The 19,325-nt window shown below is 51.6% G+C and overlaps 1 protein-coding gene across 2 annotated transcripts in view; it reads left to right on the top strand.

The window, feature by feature from the left end:
* Window positions 1–19,325, top strand: part of MAPKAPK2 (MAPK activated protein kinase 2) — a 43,501-nt gene that overhangs the window by 1,533 nt on the left and 22,643 nt on the right. The window lies entirely within an intron of this gene.

Raw genomic sequence — 19,325 nt, 5'->3', positions numbered from 1 at the left:
TAAGGTGGGTGGGTCCCCAGTGCAGCGTGAGCCAGTGTTCAGGGTCACTTAAAAAGGTTTTCCCCCTCAGACAGGTTTCAGATCAAACCACATCTCTAAAGGTGACATTACGCCTATTTCCCCTGGGGTGTCTTAATGATTGGAGGAGGAGAAAAATACTTCCTGTGTTATATTTTTCTCTTCCCCCTCATGCCTCCCCTCCTCAGCTAGCTGTATTTCAGCTATTAATACAACTCAGATAGGTGTGATAGGCGGAACTGTTGGGATATATAATCCGATGTAATAAAAGGCTGGCACTTTGCATTCCATGTGCAATTTCCAGATTTTCAGGCGTCTAAAATCATTTTCCTGCTGCTTTCATCCTCTTGGGGGACAGCTTTCAGCTAGTCCCAACACTGTCAGATTTCTTTGGTTTCTACTCTAAGCTGTTGCTGTGGGCTTTTAGCTGTTGTGACTTAGACCCCTTTCCCCATACAATCAACTGGGGACAGGGAGTAGGAGCTGTGGTTTAAATGTGTCACTGACCTTGGGGAATGGAATTGAGCGAGTGCTGTTTGACCACAGTTAACTTGTACGGGTGAGGAAGCGACAGACGCCCTTTCTGAGAGAGTTTTCTATCCCTCCGAGAGGCCATCTGCCCTCACCCATCAGCAGTTTGGGGACGAAGGCTGTTCATTCATTCCCCTGGATAGTTGGAATATTGCATAAAGACTTGAGAACAAAAGCTCTCAACCTCTTTTTATTCTATTTAATGACACATAAAACTCCACTCTAAAATGTTTTAGGGTGGCAATTCAGATTTCTTTTGTAATTCAGATTTCTGCGATTGTAATTAATAGGAGAGAGATTTGGATATGTCCCCCCGCTTTAGTTTTGAAAGGAAAAATCCCGCAGCATTTTAAATAACACTCATAATTTATCCCTCTCGGGTGGGAAGTGGGTGCAGATTGAAGTCAGTCTGTTTTGACAGGCAGTCTGCTCCCAGATCTTGTAAGTTGGCTCAACTGTTAAATTGCAGATTCCCACACATCTTTATGTAAAAACTTAATAATAGAGGAAGAAAGAAGGTATGAGACATTCAGAGACTGATAGTGTCAACAGCACTTCCATGTCCAAATATTGGCTAAGACATAATTACAGCTTGTAGGGGGAATCTGGCCCAGTGAATCCTGTCTGAGACACACACCAAAGAGATTTCTAGATCTTGAATCTTGGTGAAATTAACCTTCGGTGCCGAGTGGTGAAATGATTTTCAAAACCAGGAGCGTTTTGACTATGAAGCAAGGGGAGGTAGATGCTGCGGGCTAGGACGGATTGCCCCATCAGTAGGTGCCTGAGGAAAAAGGGATCGGATCTCCACTCTCCACACAGCATTAGGCCATTCCTGGGGATTCGGGGCAGAAGCTGTGGGGCTGGAGCAGGGCCTCGGATGGGGGTTCTGACCTCTGCTGTTTCTCAGCTCTGAGAGTTAATGGGAGGTGGCAGATGCCCAGATGCCCTGCTCACTCTGTGGTCTGGTGACCTCTTAACCCTCTTAAGTGAAATCAGTGCTTTCCAAAAAAAAAAAAAAAAAAGCAGCCCCAAGCCACCTTGCTGCTTCTCTCCCTGCACCTCAGAGAGCTAACATTTCAGTGCTTTTAGTGCGTGCTGTGACCTTACCTCACCATCTCTCCTGGCTGCTGTTGCTAAGTTCTGAGTCATACCCATACTTCGTCAGAGTCGGAAGGGACTTCAGAGGTCATCGCATCTACCCCCCCTCGTCATGCAGATTTGCGAAAACCAAGGCCCAGAGCAAAGACTTGCTTGAGGTAGTATAGCCACGCGCTTGGCAGAGGCAGGATTAGAACCCAGGATGCCTGACTCCCTGTCTCAGGCCTCTTCCCACTTTGTAACTGCAGTGATGTCAGCAGACTCGGACCTGGGATTGGCTGCTGCTCCAGCCTAGGGAGCTACTCTCTTACCCCCTTGACTGGTGGCGAGGGGGTGCCGGGTGGGTATGTATTACCTCCCCAGCAATAACCCCCAAAGTTGGAAGGGCAGCTTACATACCAACTCAGCAGCTCCATGAGTTTTAAATATGGTTAACAAGCTTTTTAAAAATAATTTTTGTATACCACCCCCTCCCTTTTTAGGGCGTGTTTGATATAAATCTAACGTATTATTTTTTGTATAAGAACACGGGAATTCTATTAACTATTTCTTTGATACAGACGCCTGGTCCCAATCCACTTGTGTAATGGTTGGTTGTATTCCCCGTGGGGTTCCTCAGCTGCTTCCTGCTTCTCCGTGTCATGGTGACTCTTGGGTATTAGCTGAACAAATTTAATTAAAGCTGGCACTGTTGTCCCTCTCTGCTGTGTGACTCTGATTAGGTGAAGCACATTATTGCTTTACAAAATATAGAATGTTGTCCTCCCTTATCTCTGTTTATCTTTCCATTGCGTGGATTAGAGAAAACAAGGTCCTGTGATGTCTTCTCCTTTCCTTTCTCCGGTGGTCCTCCTTCCCCAGGTCACCTCGTGTCACTGCGGTGTGGCTTCCTTTGTTGTTCTGAGGGGGAGATCATCGGAACTGCCCACGGTTGGTCTGAACACTGTTAGAGGGAACCACCAGATCTCCCACAGCCCCAAAGTACAGGCATCGTCCTTTCCAGCTCACATCATCCTGTATACCTCCCGGGGAGCGGGGAGCAAGATAGGTAGTGTGGCTGCGTGAGGGGCAGTGTCCCAAGATGGGGTTCTCTGGATGGAATCACACGGTGAGGAAAGTTTCTTTGACTAATAAATCAGCCTCTTTCATATCCATTGAGGTTACAGGTAGTTAACAGTTTGCTGAGCATCCTATCGTATGCTTACTTGTGTGGAGGAGACAGACCTATAAAGTGCCTTAACATTTAGGGGGCCAAGAAACTGATTTGGAGAAGGCAAAATTAACAAACTTGGTTTGCACGCTCCAGTATGGCAGCCAATACCCATGCATGGCTATTGAAGTTAAAATTAATTAAGCTAAATCAAATTAAAAATCAGTTGCTAGCCACATTGCAAACGTTCAGTAGCCTGCACGTGGTTAATGGCTGCTGAACTGAATAGTGCAGAAGAATATATTCATCCTTGTAGAAGGTTCTACTAGCCTTCACTGGTCTGGAGGTTAAATCATGTGATTGGGAACAGAAGAGCTTTAGAAGGGAAATCTGGGAGGACCCAAGGAGCCATGGATGGCTCATTGCTGGGCCTCTGAGGTATGAGTAGATCTGTCCGGAGGGGATGGTGACCCTGGCTCTGAGCGGAGATCAGGTTGGCAGGGAGCATATAGGGCTAGTGGCTCAGAATTGACTCTGACCTAGTTTTGTGTTAAAAGCCGGTTTCAAAGTACTTGAGGGGCGTGAAGTAAACGAACAGGCTGTTGTAAAACAGGGTGACAGATCACTGAGGTTTGGGCTAGGAGGTTCTCGTTTCTGGTTGCAGAGATGCCCTCCCCGTCTTGGGGCCTTGGTCCCTGTTTACTGCACCAGGGCTCTTGGTGTCCACTGAGGCAGGATCAAAGTTGGGTCGGCTCATGGTCCTTTTTCACTTGTAAATTCTGGGCTTTGATGGAGTTGAAAATAATCTCCAGCTAAGATCTGGGGTCAGTAGCTGATGGAAGTGGAAGGAAGAGCAGCCCCCAGGCCTTGAGACCAGGTATCAGTGGGTGCCTGGGAATTGAAGGGGCTCCTTTTCAGGAGGATGAAGGCACTGGTACTCATGATTAAGATGTTTTGACTGCTTGGGCCCAGAGGAGTTGGCCCATCATCCGTTGATGATTCCCTTAAGAAACAGGTGCAGGGATCCAGGGAGAGACCTGGAGGAGCCAAGATTCAGGACTGCAGACTTGATCCCTGCCCAGATCCTGGGGTTGGAGGAGGGGCCAAAACTCCTGTCACCCGCAAATCCCAGGGGTGTTTGGCGGCCTTGCCAGGAGGAATGTCAGCCACAGGCGGGGAAGGACAGGGCACTGGCGTCTGCATTTGAGTCCCTTCCACGGTTCCCAAGAGGCCCTCGCGTGTTCTGAGTCAGGACTCTTCCCTACTGGTTTGAGGTCCTCTCTTCTGCTGCAGGCCCTTCAAAGTCATGTGGGGTCTCTTTTCTCCTCTCTTCCCTGGTCTGCAGCGGTGCTTCAGGGTCCAAGAGGGAGGTGGGCGGGCAGGGCACGGTTGGTGTCTGCTGTGTTCCAAGGGGCTGCAGGTGCTCTTGGTAATGGTTTAAGGCCCGGTGGTACAGAGACCCACACATCATTGCACCTTACTGCTGACACTCCCCGGCATCTTTCTTGACTCCTTCCGTCCCACCAGAGCGGGAGGCTAGGCCCGTCCGGAGGGGTTCAGTGGTCTGTCCGAGGCCTTACCTGGCATCAGCATCAGGGACACAGTTCCCCGGGACCTGCTCTGAGTCTGGGTTTCTTTGGTTTTTTGGTTGCTAGAGGGAGTAGCGCTGGGAGTAGAGACCTGGCAGCACAAAACTGAGCTCTTGGCACTAGGTCTTCCTACGTAGGTCACCTCATAAATGGGGACATTGGTAAAGAGAAGGGGCCACGCCACTGGGCGGCTTGATGTAAACCAGGTATGTGACCCACATCAGACTTTGTACCCTCTCTGGGCTTGAGAGGAATACTGATATTTTGTATTTTAAGATGTATACAGATGCATATTTTTAGAGAAGAGCCTGTTATTATTTGTTATGTGTCGGATGGGAAAGCCAAACATGGGGTCCAGGCTATATGCCCTGCTAACTGGGCATGTGTCCTGCAGTAGGTCAGTTAAATTTTCCAGGTTTGGGTGCCCATGGCAGAGGTCAGGCTACCCATTGCTCCTGAGCACTGGCATTGGTGGGTAGCGGAAGGCTGTGCCGGGGGCAAGAGGCCAAGAGCTGGCCGGATGGCTTGCTGACCAGCCCCGTGTCTGACCATCAGCAGCGTCTGAGCCAGAGTGGATGCCCCTGGTGTGGCCTTGATGGCTCCAGGGTAGCCTGTGCCCAGTTAATTAACAGTCCTCCCTGACCAACCGTCACTTCTTTTGTGTGAAGACGTGGAAAGTGTTGCACCTCGCGCCTCGGCAGAGAGGATGGGCCAGATAACTCAGTGGGATGTGAATCTGTTCTTGCCTTGAAGTTAGAAGAATCTTAGTGTAGCAGTGTCTCCAGGCGGAGATGCGGAATTCTTTTGTGTTCCCTGTCTGCAACTTCTTCCCCACTTGAGGTGTGGGGCCAGACGTGGCCGCTGTGATCGGTTGTGCGGGCTGGGCCCTGCACAGGGGCACCAGCTGAGGGAGGAAGTGAGGGCTGCAGTCTAACCTACCGCTCGCTAGTCAGCCTTCGCGTTGGCTTGTGGCTGGGTCCATCCACATGGGTGCCTTCTTGTAATTCACCCAAAGATACGGTATGGGCTGGGGACTGTCCTGGGATGAGAGCTGGAGACTGATTTCTAAAGCTGACGAGGAAATTAGGATTTGCATCCAGGTACCACTCAGCAACCCCCTAGGGCTGGGTAAGACTGGAAATCAGAAGTCTAAGGAAGCAGGAGGAGAGAGGGATGCCTGGTGAGGTCTGTTCTCTTTCTTCTTCTTCCTGCTCACTAAATGCTAAAACAGTCGTTTTAGCCCTGGAGCTTCAGACCATGGAGTCCTGTGCTCTAGGCCATCGTATGTGGCTGGATCCAGGAAGAAGAAACACAATGGAAAGGGGGATGAACCTCTGGCAGTGCCCTTTGGGGGGCTTTATTTCCTGATCCAGTAAACATCACTGTGTGCTGGCTGGCAGGTGGGAGAGGCTGGGACATGCCCCAAGGTCAACCCCCATCAGTAACTCATGTTCCCTCCAAGACGGGCCAAGCTGTGTGTTTATTCTGCTAGGAACATGAGCCGTCCCAAAGGTTATATGAAAGGGCATCTTACTCTTGAGGGACGTTTCCAGGCATCTCCATGGCCCGTGTCCATCCAGCACTCATCTGGAAGGTGAGGAGTGGTGACCGAAGGCGGAAGCTATGTGGCCACCACTCGAAGCCTTTTCTGTCTCAGACAAGTTGTGGGTGACAAAGGGAGCTGTATGGCTGATGCCTTCTCTCTGCTTGGCTTCTCTCCACTGATTCTTCTTCTGAACCCAAAGCAAAGGTGAAGGGGACCTACTGACAGGTCCCCGCGGGCTCCTCCACCGACCGTCATGCTCTTATGGGGCGCCTTGCCCCCGACCCTTCTGTGGCAGGTGACTGAGTCAGTCATGTTGCTGCCATTGTGACGATCCATGTTATCTCTAGGCTCCTAGCCCACACACTGGATGGACACTTGCAACCTGGCCTCCCGCCCAGGGCCTCGACCTGTTACTCAGCCCCTCCGTCCCAACAGCTAAAAATAAACGTGCCGCTGCTGCAGTCCCCCCCACACAGCCCGGCCCTGCTGTCTGCCCCAGGGCTGCCTGCCACACCGCCGAGCCCACTCTCTCTTGTCACTTGTGGTCTCCCCATTTGCCCCCTTCTCTTGTAGCCCGAGCTTGGGAGGTGGTGGGGGGCAACTCACAGTTCTGAGCTCTGGGAGTGAGATACGATACCCGAAGCAGCACCAGGCTCGGTTTGCTCCCAGCGCTCAGAAACGTGAGCTGCCCCCCACCACCTCCCAAGCTCGGGCTACGGGAGAAGGGGCAGTGCGTACAAAGGCTCTGGGGAGCCACCGTGCTTCTTCTTCCCCGTGAGGGGAAGGGCTGGGAGGAGGTTGCAGAAGTTCCCCGGGTCGATTAGACTTTCCCCCGTGCTTGCCTCCTGCTCCGGCTTCCTCCAGGCTGCACCGGCAAGCAGGCCTCCCCGCAGAAGGTACACGGAGGCCAGCAGGAGAGCTCTGCCTGAGGCTGCCCCAGGCCCTCACCCCGACTGCCCTGTGACTGAGCTCGCTCCCTGCCCTGGGACTCCTGCCCTGCTGCTGAGCTATATTCTCCACCCCTGCAGCGTGGGGCTTCAGGTTACCACATTCAGAAGTGTGACCTCATCCTGTCGGCTTCCAAGGATAACTGGGCCCTGGCTCTCGGGGCCTCCCTCCTGAGTCAGGCCATGGCCCCTCTGGCCCTCCCAGCTTCGCCACCTGCAGGATGTCACAGAGAGCACGGGTCTCTTCTGCCTCCTGTGAGGGCAGGGGTGGTGCTGATCGGTGTCCACTGAGGTCCATTGAGGTGACCTCTTGCCCTATTGCCTGGGGATCCCAGAGACCTACAGGATGTGAGGAAAGGGGCTCAGGGAGCTGGGGTACCTGCTTAACTGGTAGATACTGGGCAGACTATATCTTTTAGCTTGACTTTGGCACTCTCTTCTTACTGATTTTTCTAATCCTTGGGCAGGTGTTGATACTAACCATGCACAGAAGGATTCTGTGTCTTTTTTCTGGGATTGGGATTTGTTTGGGAGAAGGTGTGTTGGGGGAAGAGTAATAGAAGCTGAGGCAGGTCTGGGGGGCCCTCTGGCTTGAGCTAGAGTTACATACTGGACCAGGTCTCCATGGACTGCTTCCTCCCGTCTGTCCCTGCAGGGCCTCATTTCCTCTGCAGGGAGAGATTTATCTGCCAAGGCCCATTGGCTTCTGGAGGGAGGAGTTGGGTGTAAATGGCTAAGAGTTTATTTTTAACTCTGACAGAAGGAGCCCCTGTCCTTGGAGTCACCATACCCTCCCTCTTCTCTGTCCCGGGCCTCCTTCTCTGGCTTCTGTAATTCTTAGAGGAAGGCTTGTAGATTCCAAAGGCCAGGCTTCACAGGAGCTGGGGAAGGGGAGCCTCTCTAAGTGAAGAATCTGCAGGTTGCCCGACAGGCCCGACTTCTGTAGAGGCGAGAGCACTGTGGGGGCAGGGGAGTAAAGGGGGAGCCCTGGGCATTGGAGGCCACAAGTGTGGAACGCACAGCATCCTAGGAATGCAGGTGGACCGGTGCGGAGGCCACAGGGGCCTTGGAACTTGGAGGACCCTGTCTACTTTGTTGTGCTGGGGAGGGTGGCAGGGACATCTTGTGGCCTTCGTGGTGCCTCTGTGTTTCCAGGCACCCAGGTCTCTGAAAGGCAGAAGGCCACGGGGACAGAGTGAGTGTACCTGGTAGCTTGCTTTGTAAATGCTCATGTTTACAGAAACCCGGAAGCTTTGTTATTCCCTCTGACTGCCGGCCTCCCAAGCGTCACATCCTTTCTTTCCACTAGAGCCCACGTGGGATTCTCAGGGGTTTCCTACCTTCATGTCCCCCTCTCCTGGCAGGGCATTAGTCCCCTGTGCTCCTAGGGAGGAGGATGAGGGGTGAGAGCGCCCTTGACCCTTCTGATTTCGTGGACTTGTTTTTGTTACCTTGCCTTAGATTTTTAAAAAGAACATAAAATTGAGTTAGAGGTGTGTAATTAGAGAAAGAAGGGATGGAGAGTAGGGGGGTGGCGAGGGGGGCAGCCGAAACATTTAGCTGACTCTGAGAACCTCAGGCGGGGAATGAGGGTCTTGCCCCTCTGTCCCTTGGACCACATGGGGGACTACTTTGCCAGCCCTGGTCATGTAGCTTCGTAGTTTCAACCCTTCAGTGGGTCCCCTTTGCCTGGGGAGCACAGGAGATTTTCAGATCCTTCCTTGATCTGACCCCAATCTGGTTTTTGGTTGTGTTTTTGTTTTTTTTTTTCTGAATGACTGCTATGTTTCAGCTCAAGGGGCCTACATTTGCTCTTTCCTTAATAGGACCCTTCCCCTCCCCCTCCACTGTCACCTTTGCCCGTGGTATGTGTGCCATCTGTTCATCTGTATCTTCTTTGCCTCCCTGCCCCACCCCTGTCTGTATCTACCTACTCCACCCTGTACAAATGCTGCCACCCTCATGAAAGCCTTCACCCTAGAAGTGGGTCTCCCCTACCCTCCCCCGCCAAACTTGCCAAGACACTCCTCCCTTCTATTTCAGTTGAAGACAGTTTCTCCATGTTCAGGGGGCTTTCTAAAGGTTGGACTGCAAGTTCCTGAAGACTCACATCTTCATTCTCTATATATTCTCTTACTTCCACGTGAGTCGATGCCCTCATTTAGAAAAATTTCATGGAGTATTTTGGCATCATGCGTTATACCCAGCTGCCTGAAAAAGGTGCGATAACTGAGTAATGGTGGATGCTATCTGCATCGATATAAGGTACGAGTGGTGATCCTCAGGGTGGAGGGGGACGGCCATGGGCGTGGAACAGTATTGGGCTGGGCTCTCTGAGACTAGCCAGGGGTATGGTGAAGCCCCCCGAGTGTCTGTCCCTGCTCTCCCTCCTGTCTGCCAAAAAGCCATTCATAGCGGAACAGTCTTCTGGGCATCTCTTTTCTCCACACATTCGGATCTGCTGACTCAAGCTGGCACCTTCTGTTTCTGCTAACGGATTTCTCGTTCTCGTAAGGGCCCTGACCACAGTTTCCCATTGATGCCTCTTGTCTTTCTCGTCCCTGCTCCAGCGCCCCTCCTTTTCCGGTTCTACGGAGATGACCCTTCTGCCTCTCAGAGAATTTTCACTGAGGGAGGGACAGATGTGGAACTAGCCAGCTCTCCTCTGGCTCTTGGCATCTTCTAGTTAGCTCCAGACGAAGCAGAGACACACAGATGTAGTCCAAGGTGATCGTACTGCTGGCTTTGCTCCTGTGTGAGGCGAGAACACCAGCGTTGAATACTAGGCTGCCAGGTCTGAGGTTAGAGGTTTGACTCTCGTGGGGCCACTTGACTCCATGCCGCACCGTTGTAGGAGAAACAGAAGGGGACTGGTATCTGAGAGACCTGGCTTGTGTGGTCCTCGGCAGGTCCGAGAACCTGTCTGGGCCTCATTCAGTTTCCTCGTTTGTGAATCAGAGGGCTCAGAGTCGATCTCAGAGGACGCCTGCATCGAATGAAGGGCTTTCTGTAGTGCTGCTTCTGTGACCCCACCGCTGGGAATACTGCCCTGTGCTGGAGGACGTGGGGCAGCCCAGGTTCCAGGCCGCAGGGGCCATCCTCTCCGCCCTCACTTTCTGCAGGCCAGCGCTCTTTCACCCTTCTCCGGGCTGTAGTATTTTTATTCATTCAGCCGTTCAACCGATGTTTGTAAACATTTATTCTCCTCCATGCCTGCCTCCTGTCTTCCCTGCTGACTGGCCATCAGGAGGCCCAGATGGCAGGATTAGCCTCGACTGGGAGACTAGTCAGGGTCATCCCCTTGGGTTTAGACCCCTTTAATACCTCTGCTATATGAGATGAGAAGAATTTGGAACAATGAGGGCTGATTCTTTCTAGCAGCTTGGACTAGACTCCTGCCTTTCTAAGCAGGATTTGCCTTAGGGTGCCTTCTATCCCTCTGAGATCCAAAGCAACTTACTACTCAAGAAAATTAATTAGCAGTGCTAAGGATGACTCTGCAGCCTCCCTACGGATAGATCGGAACAGCAGATCGACTTTGAAACATATAACAGTCCTCAACCTTCTGCCCCATTCGGCTCACTGTTGAAGGTTTAGCAACCCTGTGAAGGTTTCCCAGATTAATAACAAGTCTTTCTTGAGCAGATACTATGTGGCAAGCATTGTGTTAGGTGTCTTACCTATATTCTTGTTAATTCCCTATATTAATACTGCCAAGTAAAAGTATTCACAGAATAATTAACATTTTACAGAAGGGGAAATGTGATCAGACGTGTTCAGAGCAATGCATTCATTAGCAACCATTTGTTGAGTACCTACTGAGTGCTAAAGATCGTTTTAGGCTCTGGGGATACATGAAGTGTACAAAACAGAAAAACAAAAACAAAAACAACCTGCACAGAGCCTGCATCCTAGTAAGGGGAGACAGACAAAACGTAATCAATTAAATGATACAGTTTGACAGATGGTGATAGATACAGTGGCAAAAATGAAGGAGGGAGGAGGCCCTGGAATGCTGAGAATGTGTGTGGCTCAGGGAAGGCTTTCCTGGGAAGGTGGTGTTGCCTGCACAGTGGGAATACTGGGATGGGAGGGGCGGGGGGGCAGGGGGCAGAAGGAACAGCAGGTTGCAAAGCCCTGAGGCCGTTAATGGTGGGAGCGTCTTACGCTGAAACCTGGGCTCCTTTGGCGTTTGCAATATTGCCGAATAGTTCCTCCGTGACTCCCTTATAATCCAGTACTCAGTTGACCTAGCGATTTGTGTTGTATCATCAAATATTTATGGAATGCTTATTTCGTGCAGATCGCCACAATGGTGAGGTGTGGGCCTTGCCTTTGGGAACTTACAGTTCAGAACAGGAGTGAACACCTGTGTGCGTATAAAAGGGGTGAATACCCCCCCCCCCCCCCCCCACACACACACACACGCACACACAGCAGTCTGGATTGTGCCCTTTCACACACATTCCCATTTGGTAATCTCTGGTAAAGGTAGTACTTCTCTGACGGAGGCAGGCCAGGTGGCCTGATTTCTGGGTTTACACACGAAGAGAGAGGTTCAGGGAGATGGTGGTGGGGACGCGGGTGGAGTCAGGGCAGAGGATACAGAGACACGGGATGGGCCCCTCAGGGTGGAAGGGCTCACTTTTGCCTGGCATGGGCAGAGGACACATCATGGAATCACATCTGTGACAAACCCAGGAGAGGGTACAGATAAAAGTTTGGCCAGTGGGGGGGATTCTAAGGGGAAATGGTGAAGAACTACACTGGGTACTCCTGTCCTCTGTTTGGCTGAGAGGGAAAGAGATGACGTCCTCCCAGGGATCTTTCTGGTAAGAGGAAATGCTCGGTATGGGTGTGGCTGGCTGACCATCCAAGAGAATCAGGGAGGAAAGGGGGAATAAAAAAGAGGGGGCCGGCCTGAGCCTGGGGCAGAGCTTATTTTTATCCTCCTCTGGGCCCTAACGGGACTTCTGTCTCGCTCTGAAGAATCGCCTCCATCCTGTGTTCAGCCTCCCGGTGGAGGAGCAGGCAGGCGGCCTGCCAGGTGATGGGGAGGCTGTCTGTCCCCCAAGCTCTGGCCATCTTTGCTTCTTGCCTCTCAGGAGCCCAGAAGTCAGGGCTCGGGATGGAGCTGACCGTTAGCACAGATGGGAAAGTGAAGCAAGGCCTGGGGTTTTTTCCTGAGTGCGTGCGGTGATGAAGGAAGTTGCAACATCATTTTCTTTTTCTTTTCCTTTCCTTTCTTTCTCTCTCTCTCTTTCTTTTTTTTTTTCTTTTTCTAGAAGGGGGAAAACCATCTTCCAGTAAACTTCACAAACAGTATCCAGTCTTTGATGGAAGCCATTGCCCCACCCCCACAGTGCTTTTCGTATTTGATCTTTTCTTCCATCTTTCTCCCCTGTCCCCCCCCCCCCACTGTGGTGTTCCTCTTGGCTGAGAGACCACGTCCCTGCGTCAGGCTGGCTACCCAGAGTCTTGCTCGGTGGCCTCTCCTTGACAGGGGGAGCTGTTGAAATACGACAGGTGGTTCCTGATATACGACAGGTGGCCTCTCCTGCTGTCACATCAGTCTGTTCCTTTGGTATTCCAGAAGGTTGAGGCAGCACTTCTCAGCTCAGGTAACCACACTTTGTGGTAGATTCAGAGCATGTGTGCAGGCAGATGCGGGGCAAAAAGGGCCTAAAATGTGGAAGGCAGGAATCAAGGCTGGAAGACCACACGTGTTAATCTGGAGTCCTCGGTCAGGTTTGAACTTGGCCTTTTACCGTACCTGGGCAGGGGTCCAGTTATGTTTGAGAGTGTGCAGACGATCTCTTTTGCCTGATGAAAAATTCTGAGGTCTGGAAAAGTAGTGGATTTGAGGTTTGCTTTTTGTTTTTGTTTCATTTTCTCTCTCTTGGATTTCTGCACCCCAATACAGCCAAAAAGTTGCGGTACAAAATTTGAGAGTCCGGCTCTAGTCGGCCAAGGAGTGTTCTAGGTCATCCCTGAGAATGAGGTCTGCCTGCTCCGAGGAAGCTGGGAGACACCCCACTGCCTGGGCTGGGATGGTGGCTGCTGGTACCTCTGGGGCTGCTGGTGGTGTTGCTTTCTCGGGCAGGGAAGGGCAGAGTCCTTGGGGTGAGAGTTTTAGTTTGGGCTCTTTGTTCTCTGTACCTGTTGTCTTTGGTACAGCCGACACAGAGCTCCTCCTTTCCTGCTATTTTCTTCGAATTTAACCTCTCTGTCATCAGATAGCTCACTTCAGGCTGGAAATGAGCTCTGAGAGGCGGTGGTCAAGGGAGTTGGCTTGTTTACCTGGATCCCACAGTGAGTACATAAGCCATCTTTTGCAGGAAGCTGCTGCGGCCAATAGAGTAGCCCCTAGTCATCTGTGGCTATTTCAATTGAATACATAAAATTATAAATTGGTTCCCCTATAGCACTAGCCACCTTTCAAGTCCTTGGTAGTCTCATATAGCTGGTGGCCACTGTATTGGGCAGTGCAGATAGAGAACATTCTATCATCACAGAACATTCTCTTAGATGATGCTGGACTCTGAGGTAATCATTCTACACCCTGGTGAAGATTTATCTGAGCTGGAAAGGGGATTTATGGAAGAGCACAAGGAGAGGTTTGAAGGCCCAGGTGAGAGGGTAAAAAGAAGGTAATCATTTAGAAAGGACCTTACGTAGTATTTACTTTGTCTTGTTTAAGACTATATACCAGCAAATGGCCATCTAGCCCAGTGGCTCTCTAAGTCAGTTGTCAGAATCACCCATAGATAACATTGAAGTATAGAGATTCTTCAAAAATAAATAAGCATTAAAAAAAAGAAAAGTGGTTTTTTTTTTGTTTTTTTTTTCCTAAAGGGGGCACCTGGGTGGCTCAGTCGGCATCCGACTTCAGCTCAGGTCACGATGTTGCGGTTTGTGGGTTCGAGCCCTGCGTCGGGCTCTGTGCTGACAGCTTAGAGCCTGGAGCCTGCTTCAGATTCTGTGTCTCCTGCCCCTCCCCTGCTTGCATACACGCACGTGTGCTCTCTCTCTCTCTCTCAAAAATAAATACTAAAAAAGAAGAAAGTTAAAAAATTAAAAATAGAGATTCCTGGCTCCACTCTTTGTATCTTACTGAGTGTGAGACTCTACAGAGGAGAGGTATTCAGGAATGTGTGTTTTCATCTGATGGTTATCTGGGTTCGGCCACCACTGATCGATTGACTTTACGCTTCAATTGGTCTGGTGATGGGGGAGCTTACCCCTTTTCAGGTAAACCTTACCATTGGGGCACCGGAGTGGCTCAGTCGGTTGAGCATCCGACTTCGGCTAGGGTCATGATCTCACAGTTCGTGGGTTCAAGCCCCATGTCAGGCCCCCTGCTGTCAGTGCAGAGCCCGCTTTAGATGCTCTGTCCTTCTCTCTCTGCCTGCCCCTGCCCCCCCCCCCCCGGCCCACTCTTGCATGCGCTCTCTCAAAAATGAATATTTCAAAAAATAATAAAAATAAATAAACTCCTTGGTTTAAAAAAAAAAACAAAAACCTTACCATTAAAAAAATTTGCTGTTGTTGAAGTTCAAAATTTTGTTCCTGGGACTTGTAATATTCCTCGGTGCTAGTGGCCTTTTCTGGAGCCTCAGAGAATGCATCAGTTCCATCTTTTGTATGCAGGCTAATGCAGATACTTGAACACAGCCTGTGACCCAATGTCATGGCACATTTTCAGAGTACTTGGCCTGCCAAGGGCCCTGGAGAGATGCAAAGATGTGACGTCATTCCCTGATCCCTCCGATTACCGGGCCTTCCTGAGGGATTGGGGAAAGGTCCATGTCTCAGGGGACCCTGTCGACGGGGAGTCCCAGAGGCTGTCCAGCTGCTGCGGACCATGCATGTCCTCCACCCCTCTGCACACTGATTCGTGGGAAAGAGGCCCCGACTCCCCATGGTCAACTCTGCTTCTTGAGGGCACTGATCTGGTTTTCTTCAGAGGCACCAAGAGACTCAGCCATCCATCCATTCCTGGTCAGATAGGACCACAAACATTACTTCTGCTTGGAGACCTTCAGTAGCACCACCCTGCCTGGCCCCCAGCATAACGCTCCCACTCCTGACATGGTATTCAAACAAGCTGGCTTTCACCTTCCCTCCCACCCCCACCCCTCGCACACAGACAATCACCCTTTCAGAGATGACTGCTTCCAGTCCGAGTGCGTTCTTACGCTCCCAGATCTTCTGTTGGGCCTTCCTAATGTTCATCCTTTTATATCCTGGTGGAGTTACAGCTAGCCTCTGAGGCTTAGATTTTACCTGCAAACTGCCCCCCCTACCCCCCCCAACTCCAGGCAGAATTCCCTTCCCTATGCTAGTGGTAGTTCACACTAGCTGTAGGTCTGCTGTGAATTTGAATTGCAGTGGCTCTTGTTTCCTTCCCTGCTAGACTCTGAGCTCCTTGAGGACAAGGACCGTGTCTCATTTATTTGGAGTCCTCCAGTGCAAAGCACAGTGCCAGGTACCGAGCTGAGGTGTTGTGTGTGCCCACAGAAGTGGGCCAGTCTCTTGGCTGTTTTGTCTTTTGGATTCTGAGGAGTCTGCCGCGGGGAGCTGGAGCCCCTTCTGCGCTCCCTTCCCCCGCGCCAGCTTTCTCTCTGCAGTGGCCTCGGGCCCCATCAGGTCTCTTGAGAAAAGTACTGTTTAGCAGCTGATAATTAACAAGCAGGGCTTGGAGCCTTGGCTGCCTCAGAGGCAAAACTGGTATTTAAACAATAAAGTTTTTAAAATCAAGAATTAAAGTGTCAGCTTCAGAAGCAGCGACATCCAAGCAGAAGCCTGCCCGGTTAAGATAAATGGAACGATGAGTGCAGCCAAAGGGTTCTCTCTAACCCCGCGGGGGCCCGGGGGGGGGGGGGCGAGCGGCCTGGCTGGGGTGCTGTTCTCTCTAGCCCCGCAGGGGTCCGGGGGGAAGCTGCCTGGCTGGGGTGCTAGAAAGGGAAGCTTCTGTCTCTGCTCTTGGTGTGGGGCCTGGGGCTGCTTCACTAGGAAAGCCTGTCAGCTTGCCTTTCCACTCCCAGTTTCCATAGATCAGACTAATTTTGCCAGATGGGCAAGAAGAGAAATTCGGAAAAATAGGGTAGGAATTAGGAATAAACTGAGAGCTTTTTCTAAGGTGATAAAAAGCGCACTTTTGTTTTTAGAGGCAAGTAGAGACTGTTCAATCCTGCCTCGAGGTGTCTCCTCGTGTTTTCTTCTGATGCTTCGAGGGCTGAGAATGGAGAGCTGACATCGGGGCCTCCTCCCTTCCTAGGTCAGAACCAGGGCGTGAGGAATCCCCCAGCCTCCTGCTGTTGCCCAGATACTAACCACAATCGCCATCTCCACTGTTCTAAGAAACATGCATACCAGGAACAGTCCGTGGCTTCAGAACAAGGGCAGCTGCTCAAGAGGCAGAGGCTTCCTGTGTGAGTGTGTGTGTGTGTGTGTGTGTGTGTGTGTGTGTGTGTGTGCGCGCGCATGCGGGTGGGGTGAGGGGGGGATTGAGGGTACCCTGCAACCTGTCACCAGGGCACCTGCCTCTGTGCCCAGCTGCAGAGCCCGGTGGAAGATGCCTTTTCAGAGTGCATGGTTGTGAGTGAAGCAAGGGCCTCCTGAAGGGTCTCTTCCATAAGTTCACCCCAGGTACGTGGCCAAAATTAGACAAATATTTTTTTAGGGGGGTGAGTACGGAGAGACTACTATCGAATCCAAGAGACGATCTGAGATACACAGTTTGAATATAAAAATACTGGGCTTACTGGGAAATGTTGACGATCTGTGTCCTGTCTGACGCTCCTGTCACCTATCCTTTGGTGTCTGTGGTATTGATACACCCACACCATGTGTGACCCTTATGGTGTGTGGTCTGTGGTCGTACGTTGAGTGCAGTGACCTAGTTACCTGTGTGGACAAATGCAAAACAGTCGGGGTAGTTTAGGAGGAGAACGAAACCCACTGGCTCACCTGGGGTTGAACCCTTGTCCCTGGTGACATAAACACAGATGATTCACAGGCAGCGTTGGCTTGGGCGTGTGCAGAGAATCCGTCTCTTCGATGACATTCTAATGGCCCTTGCAGAAACTTCCCCACTAGTTGAACAGAACGGTGAGGGTACCACGGGCATGTGCGTGCTCCTTCATCTGCCCACCCAGCCGTTCTCTGGAAGTTTATCGAGGGGAAACCATGTGAGCCAAGTACGTCTTCGATACTCCACGTGTAGAAGAGCTGTGGACAGGGGGCCGGGTGAACGTGGAGGAAAGACCCGCCCATGTTTCTCCAAGCACCAGACAGTCTTGGAACGTGCTGCTGGAGTGCCCATCCTGAGATGCTCTGTGACCAGAGAAACCTGGGAAACACTGCAGTGCACATTAACATTTTAAAGGCTCTGAGAAGTTCTGTAGCGAAAGAATGCATTCGACTTTGTAAAACCTAGTGCTTCTGACATGTATAGGATCCCTTTTTTACTCACCACTTATTAATATCCTGGTAGAATACTGAGAAATGGCTGTGCACAGTCTCCCTGCTCTGGGAGAACGGTCCAGTGATTCGAGAAAAATTCACCTGACTCTGACTCAGCACGGGTTTGAGAGGCTTTAAAAAGGTGTGCGTGTGTGTGTGTGTGTGTACACATGTGTGCGCATGCGTGTGTGCTGGGGGGTGTGGCAGAGAAGGGCCCCCACCCGGCAGGTGGCTTCTATTGAAGTTGGCCCTGTCTGCATCCCTGCTGGCTTTGTGCTTCTGGAGAAGGCTTTTGTCCTGGCTTGAACATACTGAATAGCAGCTACATCTGTCATGCCTGGGAAGCGGCAGTTTGCAGCATGGGGGGTGAACAAGCAGTGAGCAGACACCCCAGCTTGAGGCCCAGGCTGCTGAGAGCCCCTCTGTATGGAAGGGCGGGGCTGGCGGTCCAGAGGCAGCTGCTCACTAATCCTGGAAGTGGAGGGGAGCAAGGCATAGCTCCCTTGTCGCTGCATTCTCCTCGTCCGGTGGGGGAGGTTGTGTTGAACCTTGAGGCGGTAGCTGGGAAGAAGCAGGTGGGCAGGGTATTTCCTCCCCTTTGCTAATAACCACAAGGCATCTGGAGGGTGGACCAGAGCGGAAAGGCACTCAGCTCTCCATTACCCAGGGGGGGCTGAGATGAAGCCATTTTGGTTTAAATGTGAGGAAGAATTCAAAATTGTGAAGTGGACGTAGCAAAGTTTGTGGTGTTTTACAATGGGAGGGTCCCGGCTAGAATTGCTTTTAGGCCGTTGGTGACAGGAGATAGGTATGAGTGCCTGGCCTCCCCGAGGGCCGGCCACTTGAGAAAGGTCTGGGAGGCCTTCCTGGATTCTCCCCCTGGAACAAAACCAGGTGCAGGCACTTCCTGAGCCGGTGGCAGGCCTCAGTACCCCTCCTGCACAGCTTTGCCAGGAGGCAAAGGATTTCTACGGAAATGGGCAACTGGGAAAAAAATGGGAATGTGTGTAGGAATCAGTCACTCTTCCTGGGGATCGTACATGTCCGATGTGGGTAGACCTCTGTGTAATTAAGGCGGGCTCAGGATTTCCCAATCTGTTTGTACGGATGTAGGTATTGATGTACTTTTATGATGCTTTTCCTCTTTTGACCTTCCCAGAGGGGGAGGAGTTAGGTCCTCAGCAACGAGGGTGAGGTGTCCCTTACCTCCCCTCTAATCTGGCCTTCTCCTTCTCTTCTCAGTCACAGCCGCAGAGCTCCCTGGAGTCATTCATTCAGATGGGGGAGGAGCAAATCCAATCCCTCCGATCGATCGTTGCCCTTGTTAGAGAAAAGGCAGATGCTGTCCCTCCGCTCCCCCTGAACAGGAAGTCCGGGTGGGCCAGGCTTTGGTTTGGGAAACAGGAGTATTAGCTTCTGCTGCCAACTGGGGTTGTGTTTGCAGACTCCCAGGCTCCAGTGTCTCCGGAGGGACCAGCAGCTCTGACCCCCGTGGACTTGCTGTGGTCTCCGGGGAGGAAGCCTTTGCCAGGAACCTCTGAGCTCACTGGAGGTGGGTGTTGGGTAAGGGTGGTGGAGGACTGGGTAGTAGGAGAGGAGCAGGGGGATGACTCCCTCCTTCCTCCATCAGCTGGGGATGCATCACCACTGCTGGGAATGCATTCAGGCCACTTCTAGACAAATTGGTCATTATGGAAATTCTTTCTTACCCCACACGCTTTACTGCGTGTTCAGAAGAATCTTTAGATGTCCTGGCCGTGAGGGTCCAACCCTTTTGCCTGCTGTCCCCTCAAGGCTAGAAGGCGGAGCAGTGTCTGAGCCCCCATTCCTGTGATCTCTCCCTGTTCTCCCTTCTCGTGTCGGCCAGTCTTCACCTGGGCAGACGTTGGGGCGGTGGTCTGGTGCATAGCGGGCATGGAGTTGGGGGAGACGATGGCACCACATGCCTCGCCTTCCTCTTCCCCATAGGTCCGGGC

The sequence above is a fragment of the Panthera leo genome, chromosome F3 (assembly GCF_018350215.1).
Source record: "Panthera leo isolate Ple1 chromosome F3, P.leo_Ple1_pat1.1, whole genome shotgun sequence".
Classification (NCBI taxonomy): Eukaryota; Metazoa; Chordata; class Mammalia; order Carnivora; family Felidae; genus Panthera; species Panthera leo.
This window is presented reverse-complemented; position numbering and strand designations above follow the sequence as displayed.